This window comes from Neoarius graeffei, chromosome 12 (assembly GCF_027579695.1).
Source record: "Neoarius graeffei isolate fNeoGra1 chromosome 12, fNeoGra1.pri, whole genome shotgun sequence".
NCBI classification, from domain to species: domain Eukaryota; kingdom Metazoa; phylum Chordata; class Actinopteri; order Siluriformes; family Ariidae; genus Neoarius; species Neoarius graeffei.
This window is the reverse complement of record NC_083580.1, coordinates 70709144-70725511: the sequence shown is the minus strand read 5'-3', so window position 1 is coordinate 70725511 and position 16368 is coordinate 70709144. Positions and strand designations below refer to the sequence as shown.

The following is a 16368-nucleotide window of genomic DNA, read 5'->3' as shown; positions in this document are numbered from 1 at the left end:
CGATGGTTGTGTTAGTGACATCATCAGCGGACATGGCAAATGATACTTTTCAGGAATATAACATTTGAATTAAAATTTGAAAGCTAGTCAGATGAAAATGAAAAAGCAGAAAGGATGCCAATTTTTCTGGAAGCACCTTTAACAAGAATGTACAAATCAGTGTGAGCTAGCTAGCCACTGTATAGCTAACATGGATTTATTTGCACTCAAAGACCAAAAATAAACAGAACATTTGGCCATATTATGTCCGAAATGTCACTCAATATTATTTTCTTGTTTATAGAACTGTTATATAAAAGCATCATCACACTCGAGGTCGAGCTGTAATTATCTATGATCGAATCACAGCCATACTGATATTCAAGTACAACAGGACTTCTTTTGTGATATTGCTTAAACATAACCCCCCCAGCCAATGGGTCACTAGAGGGACATATAAGTTATGACCATTGCTCATTGCTGACCCTATCAAGTGGCTGCTGAAAGCTGATTAGCCAATGCTTTTTATGAAACTAGATTGTCCAAAGACTCTAGCTGTCTTGTAGACTGATAAAGATTAGCATACAGATGAAGAATCCCAAATTTCAGAACAATCAGATTTATTTCTCAGGTTCCTGAGAAACAATTTTCTGAACTCAGCCTCTATTGATGATCGTATCCCAACTTGGCATACCTCCTCAGACCTTCTCTGGCAGAGGTTTGTCAAGTTTTGTTCAAGTCCATGCAAATACTCATGAGTTAAAGTTGTTTGAATGAATTAGGCCATGTTGTTAATACATCTCAACATCTTTCTCACAATTATTGAGGGAGAAACGCTCCTGAGCCATTTGACACCAAGGTTAGTTTCCAAAAACAGCTATTTTGCATTCTACAAATGGCAGCACGGTGGTGTAGTGGCTGTCACCTCACAGCAAGAAAGTTCTGGATTCGAGCCAAGGGAGTAACTTTGATTTTGACATTGGTGGGGACACAAAAGTGATCCAAGGCAGAGCTTCCAAAAGGTGTTTTTTTTCCCTAATGGTTAGGGAGTTGGTCTTTGGATCCCAGGGTTGCAGGTTCAAATCCCACCCTTACCTCTCCCTACATCTTCATCCATGGCTGAAGTGCCCTTGAGCAAGGCACCTAACCCAACATTGCTAGAATCTGATGATTTATTACTTTTACACCACACAATTCCTAATTTGTGTTTAAGCAGTCGTTCTGTCTCTTCCACAGAAATACATGAAAATAAGAATTAAAAACTTTAAGCATTTTTAGCATTAAATATTGTTGTTTTTTTTAATTCAATATCTGTATTGTTTGACATGGGGGGGGGGGGTCTCAAAATTCACTGACTGCCTTATTGAGACACGCTACTGGTGGCATTTTCTATTCTGTAATTAAGCTCAAATTTAGTTCCATTAGCATAGTGAACTAGACAACCCTACCTAGTGGCAGAAAGCATTTTTGCTTGTACATTTCATGTTATAGTCTGGCTTGCCAGGCTAGTGCCTCATATCCTTAATCAAAAATATCAAACATCCAAAAATCACTGGCTATTCAACGAAGAGCCTTGAACAATCATACCCTGATATGCAACACAGAGTCTTTAACACAACAGCCAGCTGTGCAACACATCCTTGAACATCTTCTGCAACACAGTCTGGAAATTCATAACCAGGTAGGCTATGCAACACACAGAACCTTGAATATTATACCCAGGTATAACCTATAACACAGAGCCCACACTGCAAAAACCTGGCTTACAAAAACAAGAAAAAAAAGTAATAAAATTAGGAATATTTTACTTAAAATAAGCAAAATTATCTGCCAACAGAACAAGAGAATTTGACTTGGCAAGATTTTTTAAAAAAAACAAGTAAATATATCTAGCTTTAGAAACCCCACAGATGTCTTAAAACTAGTGTATTTATACTAAAAACAAGTAAAGTTGTACTACTCATTTTAACATGCTAGATACTTTGTCCCCCAACTAAGTTTGACTATTTCATCTGGGCATATTGGTGTGCTCTGTTTAAGTAAGTGTTTATACCAACTGAGACCGCCAAATAAGTCAAAATCAAAACAACAAACCAATCCATTTTGTAGCCTATTTTTGTTGCCAGATTGACAATACAACAATTCATTTAATTTAGTTATCTGTTTTGTGTTAAGAGATTAAAAGAAAGGATAAGATGCTTGAAATAAGAAATTCTGACTTTGACAAACTTGTCATGGTTAATATAACACCGATGAAATTCTGGTAATTCTCATTTTAAGACAGAACTTACTCATAACCAGTAATAAAATCTCAATAACAAGTTATAATACCTTATTAAGATAATTGAGGGAAAAAATGCTTAAAGTAAGTGAAATACTCTTACACAAAACCTGCCTGGAAAGGAGAATTATCTTGGCAGACAAATAATAAGCATATTTTGTCTTGATTTAAGATATTTAATCTTGGTTAGATTTTACTTTTTTGCAGTGCACCATTCTCTTAACATTACTGAACAATATACACACTTCAGATTCATGAACATTATATGATGCACACTATTTATGCACAAATTCTGCCCTCCGCTCCTTTTCCAGAAAATGGTCTGTGACCCTGTCATACTAGCTGGTTGTGCTTTCCAAAGACTTCACCAATTTCTGTTAGCAGCTAGCACTGCAGATCCCAATAAGGCTCAAGCTAGCCTACAACCAGATTGAACTACAAACGAGTGAATTCACGAATGATCAAACTGATAGAATGGATGAAAGTTAACGGAGCACAACGAGTAATAGGAAACCCGGCTGCCAGCGCATAGAGCCCATTGAAATAAGAAAGGTTACAGCGTGTTGCCAGATTGGGCTGTTTTAAGTGCATTTTTGCGGGTTTTGAACATATTTTGGCTGGAAAACGTCAGTAGTATCTGGCAACGCTGGTTACAGCCTGGCAGCAAAGGTGATTCTCGTAGCGAACTGCAAGTTCGTCAGACATCACTCAAATAAGTTACAGGATAGTTATGAACGTAAATACAATCTTGGGCATATATTATGTTATGCAAGTTATTGTTTTAATGATAATTCAACGTCATAGACGCCGCAGTTTGGGGAGAGAATTTTAGGGGAAGCTCGGCTTCCCTTGTTGTCTCTGAGAAATCGCCCCTCATATATATATATATATATATATATATATATATATATATATATATATATATATATATATATATATAGTGTGTGTATGTGTGTGTGTGTGTTAGAGAGAGAATGTGTGAATGTGTGCGTGTGTGTGGTAGAGAGACAGAGTGTGTGCGTGTGTGTGTGTTAGAGAGAGAGTTGGGGGCGCGCTAATGAGATGCATCCTATCGTGCATTGCGCATGTTCATTTCAAATGAAATGAAGTTTTTTTTTGTAATTTGGTGTTGATATATATATCAAGTTTGTTGTGGACTCTTTTATTCCTACTTTATATTCCACCCCTTGTTGGATTTAATTAAACAGCGATCATTTATTTCCCATCAGCTAGTAGTGTGTTGTGTTTGGTAGAAGAAGTAACGCCACGCAGGTTGCCTTTATCGTTCTGGTTTTTCTTCAAATCGAATAAGTCTTTCGCCTTTTACTAAAGATTTCCGTGGAGAAAAACACCAGGAGTCTAAATTAATTTTTCGTGGCTCTACTTTGTAGTGGAGCTTTTTCTTGTATGTTGGAAAATAGATCATGTTTTCTAGGAGTGTTTTAAATTTTGTTGTACTTACTAAAGAAAATACCATACGGTTACTTAAACTTGTAGAAAGCCATGGATATACGGACTTTTTAGCTGCTGTGGGGATAGTTTTATAATAATGTGGTAATATTATTTTATAGTTGGAAGTTATTTGTTTTCGAATGCTCCAAGAACTTTGAAAAAAGAAAGGATTCTAATGACAACTGGTAAGGAAGGGTAGGAAGTTGCTTTTAGTCTATTAAAGTTACTGACTGAAAAGTTATTTGAAATAAAAATTTATCTATATATATATTGTGTGTACGTGTGTGTGCGCGCGCGTGTGTGTATTAGAGAGAGTGAGAGTGTATGAGAGAATGTGTGTGAGAGAGAGAGTGAGCGAGCGAGAGTGTTTTGTGTGTGTGTGTGTGTGTGTGTGTGTGTGTGAGAGAGAGATAATTTTGAATTTCATAACACCTTTATTTCAAACATTAACCAACAGCACTACCAGATCATTTCTGGCAAGTACATAAATACAAAAAAACACAAAAGAACAAACAAAAAATGTGATTCAAGAGTTTTAGTTAGAGCAGGGGTTTTCAAAGTGTGGGAGAGTCAGCCCCCCCTCAGAGAGCAAATAAACAACAGCGCCCCCCACCCCTTACAATTTTTGTTGTTGCTATAGACCCCTTTCACATGACATCACCGCGCCGCGAGATTTTGTTAGGCGCCATATTGGAAGACCAAGTACATGCACTCACAATATAAAACAAAGTACGAGCGAGAGTAAAGTGACACGATGGATGATAATTCTGGTTATGTGAGTACATTACCAGCTGCAGAAAGGGCACGGTATGTGGAGAAACTGGCTGTGATTGATGGGTTTGACCCATATGATAAGACTCGGGGCAAGGGAGAATGGAAACATAAGGAGGACCGGACACCAATTCTGCCATCTGTTTGCTACCCAGACATTGTAAACTATTTGTTGTTTACACCCAGTGCCTACACTCAGTGTTCGAACTATGCCGATATTTTCGGGGGGGCCCTTTTTTTCCCTTGGGGGTGTGTGTGCTTGCGCTTGTCTCAGCGCGGATCTCCAAACACATGAGAAGCCTATCTTACGCACATATCATGCGGACTCCACACCTAACATCGCGTCTGAAGTCATAACTCATCAGGGGAAATCGTGTCCGCATTGGCATGTTCAAAAAACAACCTCGCGTCAACAATGATACCACACGCAAGAAAAAAAAACAGTCAGGCTACTCAACAACCAACCTGGCAGCAGCGAGCAAGCCCCAAACCATCCTAAATTATTATTATTATTAAATTGTAGAAGTCTGGGAGGCTTGCTCCTCATACAGTTATCAACTTGGGGCCAATTTAGCATGTTTTAAATCTGAATTTCTTGCGTTTGCTTACCTCAAAGTGTCCACAGATCATGCACAGACTTATCCATTATATCCACAGTTTTTTGCCAAGTCTCACACAGGTTTCTTTCAAGTCTACTGTTGGGCCAATAAATCATAAATAAAACAGCTCAGATTTGTTTAAGTCGTTTGCCACTCCACTTTATTCTCGTGGGTTCACATACCGCTGCCGTTATTTCCCCTTATCACGAGTTTGTTGGTCTTAAACATCTGTGCTTTCTGAAAACATCTTGTTTTACACATTTAAAACATCTGTGCTTTTTTAAAACATCTTGTTTTACACAATTTAAACATCTGTGCTTTTTTAAAACAGCTTGTTTTACACATTTTAAACATCTGCTTTTTTAAAAACATCTTGTTTTACACATTTTAAACATCTGTGCTTTTTGAAAACATGTTTTTACACATTTAAAACATCTGTGCTTTTTAAAAACATCTTGTTTTACACATTTTAAACATCTGTGCTTTTTTAAAACTTTTTTTACACATTTTAAACATCTACTTTTTTAAAACATCTTGCTTTACACATTTTAAACATCTGTGCATTTTTAAAACCTCTTTTTTTACACATTTTAAACATCTGTGCTTTTTTGAAACCTCTTTGTTACACATTTTAAACATCTGTGCTTTTTTAAAACCTCTTTTTTACACATTTTAAACATCTGTGCTTTTTGAAAACATCTTTTTTTTTTACACATTTTAAACATCTGTGCTTTTTTAAAAAACATCTTGTTTTACACATTTTAAACATCTCATAGCATCGTTAGCTAGCACCTCTTGGCAGACAACACACTGTGGCAGTGGAGCATCTTCAGATCCAGTCCATGAAAATCCAAACTTTAAATAATCGTGGTCATACTTCCTTCTTTTTTTGCTTGGCCCAGACTCTGTCTCCTCACTCACTGTGGCTTTAGGTACTAAAAATCGATCCATTTTGTCTCTGGCAAAGGCTAGCTGAAGTTCACTAAATGTGCGCAATAGTAACTTCTCATCTCATCTCATTATCTCTAGCCGCTTTATCCTGTTCTACAGGGTCGCAGGCAAGCTGGAGCCTATCCCAGCTGACTACGGGTGAAAGGCAGGGTACACCCTGGACAAGTCACCAGGTCCTCACAGGGCTGACACATAGACACAGACAACCATTCACACTCACACTCACACCTACGGTCAATTTAGAGTCACCAGTTAACCTAACCTGCATGTCTTTGGACTGTGGAGGAAACCGGAGCACCCGGAGGAAACCCACGCGGACACGGGGAGAACATGCAAACTCCGCACAGAAAGGCTGTCGCCGGCCACAGGGATCGAACCAGGACCTTCTTGCTGTGAGGCGACAGCGCTAACCACTACACCACCGTGCCGCCCCGCAATAGTAACTTATTCTGGTTTATTTTTCCTCACATTGTGCCCCCCCTAGAGGAGGCGTGCCCCACACTTTGAAAAGCCCTGAGTTAGAGGATCCAACCCTCAAAAAATGTGCAAATAGCAGCTTTTCATCCTCGGCTGTACACACTGTGCTATTGTAACACCATATTTGTTTTTAAGCAGTTTTTTTTTTATAGATAGGACAGTGTAGAGAGACAGGAAATAAGCGGGAGAGAGAGATGGGGAGGGATCGGGAAACGACCACGGGTCGGAATCGAACCCGGGTCCCCGGATTTATGGTACAGTGCCTTAGCCATCTGAGCCATGACACCCCACACCATATTTGTTTAAAAGATTCAAGGTTGGACATTGCCTTATAGAAACGAAAATCAATTAAAATACGAGATTGCACTAAAGTTGAAAAAAAAATACCACATCCTCACTAAAAGCTTGCTCAACCTTGTTTCTCCGGCTAACATATATTGCCATCTTAGCTTGTCCAAGCAAAAAATTTAACAATTGGCACTTCAGACGTTGTTTCTGTACATATTTAAAACCAAAAATAAAAGTCTCCATTGAAAAATTTTCAGAAAAATAAACAAATAGCATACGCCAGGGCTTTTCAAAGTGTGGGGCGCGCCTCCCCTAGGGGGCGCCAGAGTTCTTCAGGGGGGCGCAATGTGAGGAAAAATAAACCAGAATAAGTCACTATTGCGGGGCGGCACGGTGGTGTAGTGGTTAGCGCTGTCGCCTCACAGCAAGAAGGTCCTGGGTTCGATCCCCGTGGCCAGCGAGGGCCTTTCTGTGTGGAGTTTGCATGTTCTCCCCGTGTCCGTGTGGGTTTCCTCCGGGTGCTCCGGTTTCCCCCACAGTCCAAAGACATGTAGGTTAACTGGTGACTCTAAATTGACCGTAGGTGTGAATGTGAGTGTGAATGGTTGTCTATGTGTCAGCCCTGTGATGACCTGGTGACTTGTCCAGGGTGTACCCTGCCTTTCGCCCGTAGTCAGCTGGGATAGGCTCCAGCTTGCCTGCGACCCTGTAGAACAGGATAAAGCGGCTAGAGATAATGAGATGAGATGAGATGAGATGAGAAGTTACTATTGCGGACATTTAGTGAACTTCAGCTAGCCTTTGCCAGAGACAAAATGGATCGATTTTTAGTACCTAAAGCCACAGTGAGTGAGGAGACAGAGTCTGGGCCAAGCAAAAAAAGAAGGAAGTATGACCACGATTATTTAAAATTTGGATTTTCATGGACTGGATCTGAAGATGCTCCACTGCCACAGTGTGTTGTCTGCCAAGAGGTGCTAGCTAACGATGCTATGAGATGTTTAAAATGTGTAAAACAAGATGTTTTTTAAAAAAGCACAGATGTTTAAAATGTGTAAAAAGAGGTTTTAAAAAGCACAGATGTTTAAAATGTGAAAAAAAGAGGTTTTAAAAAAAGCACAGATGTTTAAAATGTGTAACAAAGAGGTTTCAAAAAAGCACAGATGTTTAAAATGTGTAAAAAAGAGGTTTTAAAAATGCACAGATGTTTAAAATGTGTAAAGCAAGATGTTTTAAAAAAGCAGATGTTTAAAATGTGTAAAAAAGTTTTAAAAAAGCACAGATGTTTAAAATGTGTAAAACAAGATGTTTTTAAAAAGCACAGATGTTTTAAATGTGTAAAAACATGTTTTCAAAAAGCACAGATGTTTAAAATGTGTAAAACAAGATGTTTTTAAAAAAGCAGATGTTTAAAATGTGTAAAACAAGCTGTTTTTAAAAAGCACAGATGTTTAAATTGTGTAAAACAAGATGTTTTAAAAAAGCACAGATGTTTTAAATGTGTAAAACAAGATGTTTTCAGAAAGCACAGATGTTTAAGACCAACAAACTCGTGATAAGGGGAAATAACGGCAGCGGTATGTGAACCCACGAGAATAAAGTGGAGTGGCAAACGACTTAAACAAACAAATCTGAGCTGTTTTATTTATGATTTATTGGCCCAACAGTAGACTTGAAAGAAACCTGTGTGAGACTTGGCAAAAAACTGTGGATATAATGGATAAGTCTGTGCATGATCTGTGGACACTTTGAGGTAAGCAAACGCAAGAAATTCAGATTTAAAACATGCTAAATTGGCCCCAAGTTGATAACTGTATGAGGAGCAAGCCTCCCAGACTTCTACAATTTAATAATAATAATAATTTAGGATGGTTTGGGGCTTGCTCGCTGCTGCCAGGTTGGTTGTTGAGTAGCCTGACTGTTTTTTTTTTCTTGTATGTGGTATCATTGTTGACGCGAGGTTGTTTTTTGAACATGCCAATGCGGACACAATTTCCCCTGATGAGTTATGACTTCAGACGCGATGGAGGTGTGGAGTCCGCGTGATATGTGCGTAAGATAGGCTTCTCATATGTTTGGAGACAAGCGCAAGCACACACACCCCCAAGGGAAAAAAGGGACCCCCCGAAAATATCGGCATAGTTCGAACACTGAGTGTAGGCACTGGGTGTAAACAACAAATAGTTTACAATGTCTGGGTAGCAAACAGATGGCAGAATTGGTGTCCGGTCCTCCTTATGTTTCCATTCTCCCTTGCCCCGAGTCTTATCATATGGGTCAAACCCATCAATCACAGCCAGTTTCTCCACATACCGTGCCCTTTCTGCAGCTGGTAATGTACTCACATAACCAGAATTATCATCCATCGTGTCACTTTACTCTCGCTCGTACTTTGTTTTATATTGTGAGTGCATGTACTTGGTCTTCCAATATGGCGCCTAACAAAATCTCGCGGCGCGGTGATGTCATGTGAAAGGGGTCTATAGCAACAACAAAAATTGTAAGGGGGGGGGGGGGGGGGGGGCGCGCTGTTGTTTATTTGCTCTCTGAGGGGGGGCTGACTCTCCCACACTTTGAAAACCCCTGGCATACGCAAAACAGCAAATAAAAGGTCTGAGCTTCACACAATGCGTAAAAGCATGGAAAACTGTTTCCCTTAAAAAACAAAATGGGCACTGTTGGCCTACAACTGGATTTAAAACAGAAATAAAAGCTTTAACTGCAACAGCACCATGTAAAATACACCATTGCAGATCCCCAGTTTTCTTAGGTAATGGTGACTTGTAAAATACTCTCCACTGTGGTTTGACAGCTTCCTCTGTCTGCAAAACCATACGCCAGGGAGTATCTGTTTTTTTATCTAGAATCTTCTTATTAAAAGACTTAACACAGATTTTGTATAAGGCTTTACCATTGGCAGAGTTTGGGCCCAAGAATGCCACACTTTCACATTGCAGATAACTACCTGTACAATCCATAAGATTAGGGGACAGCATAAAATTTGGAAAGGGATCATTGTTGACTGGCTGACACAAACCTCTGGAATAGTCTACCAGCAACCCTAACTCTCCAGTTGTTAGTAAAGTCTGCCACTTTCGAAGCAGAAAACTAACTACACGAATGGATCTCACCCCCAAATGATCTGCCACTCTTTCACAGTTCTGCAACTCTGGACCAGCTAACTTAATTAAATCATTGAGAGTTGTGACTCCAGATTTGAGGAGATTAAAGGTTAGAGCAGAAAAACACTTTTCACCCATTACATCAAAAATTGAGCCATAGATCAGGGGCTCCTTTAAAAACCAATGTAAAGAACAAGAACTGAGCCCCCTTTTCACTGTTACAAAAGACCATACTTTAAAAAGATTACGATAAAACACTGGGAGTCGGCTAAGGTTCATCTTCTGAGGATCCATCCAGAATAAAGTTCTGTCCATCCCCAAACCCTCAAAAGTCTGTAAAATAGCACAAGCCACTGACTTCCAGCTGGAGTCCACTGGCCCTGTAAGAAGCCGTTGTACAAACTGGAGATGGAAAGCTGCCGTTCTGCTCTGTAGGTGAATAAGTCCATGTCCGCCTTCTTCTTTAGGTAGATACAACACACTTTGTGGTACCCAGTGTAGCTTGTCCCAAAAAAAGTTGACCAGAATCGACTGGATCTTTGACAGGAGTTGCATTGGGGGATCCACACACGCTAACTGATGCCAGAGAGAAGATGCTACCAAGTTATTTATAATTAAAACACGCCCTCTATAGGACATTTTATTCAGTAAGAACCTCCATTTGTCCAGACGGCCCTTTATTTTTTCAGTAGTGCCTTCAAAGTTTTTTTGTATAGAGGCTTCATCCCCAAGAAAAGCTCCAAGATATTTAAAATCTTTCCTGATCCAGCTTAAGCCATCTGGGAGACTAGGCTCTCCATCTGACCACTTCCCAATTAGCACAGCTACACTCTTAGCCCAGTTAACTTTGGCTGAAGAGAAAGATCTAAAATCTTCAAAAATTTTAAGCATTGTATCAATATCCTTCTGGTCTCTAACCAACACAGCAATGTCATCTGCATATGCTGACACTTGAAAATTGTTACCACAAAAAGGAAAGGTCACACCACTTAGTTCCTTTCTCATCTCATCTCATCTCATTATCTCTAGCCGCTTTATCCTTCTACAGGGTCGCAGGCAAGCTGGAGCCTATCCCAGCTGACTACGGGCGAAAGGCGGGGTACACCCTGGACAAGTCGCCAGGTCATCACAGGGCTAGTTCCTTTCTTAAACTTATTAAAAGTGGCTCTACTGCAAGACTATACAGCATGCCGGATAAGGCACAACCTTGTCTAATGCCCCTATGAACTTTAAAAGGAGCACACAAGTCACCATTAACCTTCAGTATGCTTTCAACGCCACTGTACAGAACTCTTATCTTTCCAATAAAAAGGGGACTAAAACCAAAGGCTGCCAGGACACTCCAGAAATAGTTGTGTTCAACTCTATCAAAAGCCTTTTCTTGGTCTATAAACACTAGACCAAACTCTAAATTAAAAAGTTTACCAATGTCAAAAGCATCTCTGACAAAAGAGATATTATTATGAATTAATCTACCTGGCACACAGTAGGTCTGGTCAGGGTGGATGACCTGTTCCAACACAGTCTATTTGCGAGCAATTCCAGCGTTACGGACGTGACACTTGAACTCAAAATGCCAACAAATGACCCAGTGCATGTTTTATTGTCTCCCAGTATTTAAACAGGTGTTGCATATTTTAAGGCTGTACCATCCTGGAGAAGTGATAGAACAAGAACAAATCCTATAGTACATCTAGGGCATGCCAGAAAATGCCAATAAAAGATGCGTTATGGATGTGACAGAAAAAGTATCATTTTTCTTGGGTGACTGTACATTTTTATCAAACTCTGTGAAATTGTAAACCTAATGTCGAAATGGAGATATCCATTTGATAGAGGGGTCCAAGGTGAATATTAAAAAATCTTTGTTTAAAATATTTTGTATTTCATGCAGAGTTTCGGAAGGAAAAGTCAGCGTTATGGATGTGACGCGTCTGAAATAGACATGGCATATGTTTAGAAAATCAGCAATTTAACCACCATAACCCTTTGAAAAACTCTCTAAATATCAGCTAAAACTATCAAAGTTCTTAAATAATATTTAGGATGGCTATTGTTTTGCTGTTTTGTGGATTTTAGCATACATTTCTGTGGCTTGTGGCAATAATATAGAATTGTACATGATCAAAGTTGATTTTAGCTTGGGTTTTACATTATAAGAAAGAAAGACTGACATATTAAGGCGAAGGGAACGATTCTTGTGACAAATTGGTTCAACTTATTCACATCTATAAAATACAGGCCTAGGTGATATCTTTGGGAGTGGTTTTGATGAATTACATGTTGCTTTATTTTTGCATGGTGAGGTTGACATTTACATGGAATTGCCCTTGCCAAAGTTTTTGAGAGCAATTTGTATTCTGTACAAAGTAACAAGACAGGCCTCCAGGACTTTGTGTCGCTTAGGTCCCCTTTTTTTGGCAGCAAAGTGAGTACCGCTCTACGGCAACTCAGTGGCAGCTTCCCCTTAGCTAGGCTGTCACTGAGGACAGCCAGGATGTCTTCACCCATTTCGGGCCAAAAAGACCTGTAAAACTCAGCAGGAAGACCATCTAGCCCCGGTGCTTTACCACTCTCCATACCTTGAAGGGCTCTCTGCAGTTCCTCTAGAGTCAAGGCTCTTCCAAGATCTGCATTGGCCTCTGTGGACACCTGGGGCAAGTTGCCAAGGAAGACACTGTTAACAGCCTGGTCCTGTAGTACCTCACTTTGGTACAGCTCCTCATAAAAACAGACTGCTCTCTTACGTATGTCTGCATGATCAGACAGAAGTATTCCATCCTTAGAGCGTAAAGCATGGATACATCTTGTTTGTCCATTCTTTTTTTCTAGATTAAAGAAGAATTTTGATGGTGCATCCATCAATTCTGCACTTTGAAAGCGAGACCTGACCAGAGCTCCCTGTGCTGTAACTCCTAGCAAGTCAGCCAGGAGATTCTTTTTGCACCTAAATTTTTCAGCATAGGTCTGATTTCCTGTGTTCTGAATTAACTCCTGGAGCTCAATAATTTCTTTTTCTAGGTTTTTCATAGAGCGAGTTATGTCACCTGTGACATTGACAGTATACTCTTGACAGAATTGCTTTATCTGCACTTTGCCAAAATCCCACCACTGCTGCAAAGATTGGAAGAAAGATTTTTTGGTTTTAAAATCGTTCCAAAAGTGTCTAAAAACATCTTTAAAATTACCATCAGACAATAAATTAGTATTAAAATGCCAATATGCACTTTTTGGCTTAACAAAGTTTAAAAACAAGACGCAAACAATTAAGCTATGGTCTGAAAAACTGACCAGAACAATTGAGCAGTTTCTAAAACAACTAAGTTGGTGTTTAAAACCATCCAATCTTGCTAGAGACAGTCAGTGGCGGTTCTAGACCAAAATTACTAGGGGGGCCGAGGTGGGGCCAGTGTTTTTTCAGGGGGGCACATATGGGCAAAACATGGCAATATTTAAGCGTTCAAAATGTTTTGTTTAGTTTATTTAAAACCAAAACAAAATACATTGAGCATAAATACAATGAGATAAACATTCTGTCTCAATAGCCTAAACATAAAATAAATTGTGCTCAGTAAATCTTAAAACCATGTTTCTCTTTTTTGTAAAATAAGATTTCTATTTTTGCATACAATGAACCTTTTCTTCAGATGTGGCTGCACTGGAGTGTTGTCCAAGCACTTGCTGATATCTGGAGAAAGATGAATACAGTAAATATGAGAGTGCGACTGAGAACAACATTTATTTATCATTATTCATTTATTAATTTATTATTATATCTATTATTTGTATTTTATATTTATTAATTATTATTCAGACTTCACACTTTCAGGGTAGGCTATATGAATTGTAGGTCGACACTGCTCACACACATACATTTGTTCAACATCACAAACCTGATGGTGCTGTACTTGATATGCATGGTGAATCTGGTTGTCCCAATGACTTGTTGGGTTGTCGCTCATTCTGTCCCTCAATCTGATCCTGAATGTCTTCATCCTCACTCTCAGATTGCCTTTCAGATGCCTCACTTTCCACCTCTCCAACCACCACCTCTGGCTCTCTCTCCACCTCTGTCTCTCTCTCCTCTTTCATAATCTTCATCTTCCTTACTCTCTCTATGTTGCTTTTTGCCAACAGGGGCAAAAAAGGACATAATGTCCTTCTTGCTCCTTTCCATGATGATAGCCTACAGTAGGTCTATACTAAAAAGTAAACGGAGAGGAATGTAGCCTCTACATATCAAAATGCCATTAAAGTTTTACAAGAAGGTTAAACACTGTTGGTTATTTTACCCATTTCCCAAAAATATTAAGTTAGGCTACTTATTGCTGTGCAACGCACTTTTAAGAAAGCGCAATGTTAGGATTGTGCTGCGTGCTGTTCAGATGCGTTACAAGGAGTACTCCGAGGACAAAAAGAGAGCAAACCACATGAGTTAAATCAATCTGGTTTATTCTCAGTCGTGCCCCAACGCGCAGCTGCGTCGGGGCTTTATATATATACTCTGCGTAGGGAGTATCAGCAGTGGAAAGTTACGGAATGTGCTTTGCACACTCAGTATCAAGGTCACACAAGAGTTATGCACAGTTCAACAGAATGTTTCACACAAAAACATAGACAAAATCAAGATATGAAACGGGAACAGAACATGTGGAAATGCAAAATGTACAGAGCAGCACGTACTGTATTGTAGCTGGCCTAAAGTAAACCCTAAACTGCTACACTAAACGACAGTCACCCTTGGGCCGCGCATTTACAAGAGTAGGTTTAGGAGTATTCAGGATTATATTCTTACAATCCCCTCTTTAATACTCTGACGCAAGCCCAGAGTATTATTCACACCCCAGTCTTGGCCGACACAGGGACATAACCTGTGTGCGAGATCATCATATTATATATACGATCCATGCAACAACGGAAAAGAAACGGGCCACAGGCTGAGCCATGTCATATTAACCTCAGAGTAGTTAGATGGGGCTATTCGGACCAGAAAAGGAGCGCTGCTGTCATGGGGTAACAAAGAACACACATAACAGGGTTTACTCATATTCATTGATGTTTTTACAGTGAAGTTTATATATTTCCAAAACTCGTTATCCCTTGGGTCCCGGTGTATTGCTTGTGCGGGTAACCCTGCCCCAAGCGTTGAGATCAGCACGATGATGAAGAAAGTCATACTGGTCACTGACTTTGTTCTCTAATGCTCACAGGGTGCAGACGGCGAAAAATGTCACAGGCTCCCGTGCTTTTCAGACTCTTCAGCCCAGAACTTTGCAAGACTCACCAACCATCCCCTCTTTGTAGATCAGCCGAAACTGGATTGCTCCAGATGCTGGAAGGGGATCCCTGAAAAGGCCGTCAGCTATTGTCACAGCAACTTTCTGAAACACAAAAGTCTGTTAAGCATCAACAATATAGATTTCTATTACATTGGAGCCTTCTTTATTCTGCTGGCATGGATCCACTGTGGAAAAAGGTCCGTTAGCACAGCCGTGCGAGTTACAGCGAGTACATCGGTGGGCCCACTGTAGGGTGACTCCTCCATGGGAGCGTTTAGTTTAGCGAATCTCTTTACTAAAACTCTGTCCCCTACCTCAAAGGGGTGAGTGTGTGCCTCTGGAATGGGAGGCTTTTTGGAATTTACTCTCGCCCAATACTCATCCAGCACCCGCATGAGAACCACCGCGTACTCGCTGAGATGTACTTCAAGATCACCCGTTCCTATAACCTGCATGCCTCTACGCCAAGGGACAGGAAAGGGGCGTCCCATGACGAGCTCGTACGGAGATAAATTGTCGAGAGCGACCTGAGCAGTCATGCGCATATCAGCGAGGACCAACGGTAAAACTTGGACCCAATTTTTCGTGCCTGCGTCTTGCATAGCCTTACGCAACTTACCCTTAATTGTTCTATTCGCGCGCTCCACAATGCCAGAGGACTGTGGATGGTATGGGATATGAAAACGCCAATTGATCTTGAGGTCTTTACATAGCTCCTGCGTTACCTTAGAGGTGAACGGCGTTCCCTTATCAGAGTCAATTCCTACCGGAAGACCGTAACGTGGGATAATTTCCTGTGTAAGTTTGTTCACTGCTGTTCGGGCGTTCTCTTTGCTACACGGGAAAGCCTCAATCCACCGTGAAAATTTGTCAATCATGACCAAAAGGTATTTGAACGGGCCCTGCTTTGGCATGTGAGTGAAGTCGATCTGCCATTCTTGGAAAGGCGTGTCGGGTATGGGAAGGTGCTGATGTACCGCGCCTGGTTTAGATAGATTATTCTGGGCGCACGTTAAACACTTGTCCAGAATGTTGTGTGCGTCTGTGTGCAAATTATTGATGCAAAATGTTCTGTTCATATCTTCCACTACCCCTCTTCGGCCGCGATGAGTGGGACCATGGAACTCGCGGACGAGAAAGGGAGTACAGTGACGAGGTAAACAAAGACG

General features: G+C 40.3%; 1 non-coding gene across 1 annotated transcript; it reads left to right on the top strand.

The window, feature by feature from the left end:
• Positions 1 to 3542: 3542 nt before the first annotated feature.
• On the top strand, positions 3543 to 3658 carry LOC132895827 (U5 spliceosomal RNA). Its single transcript, XR_009655859.1, has one exon. It is a non-coding gene; the product is annotated as a U5 spliceosomal RNA (small nuclear RNA).
• The last annotated feature ends 12710 nt before the right edge of the window (positions 3659 to 16368 follow it).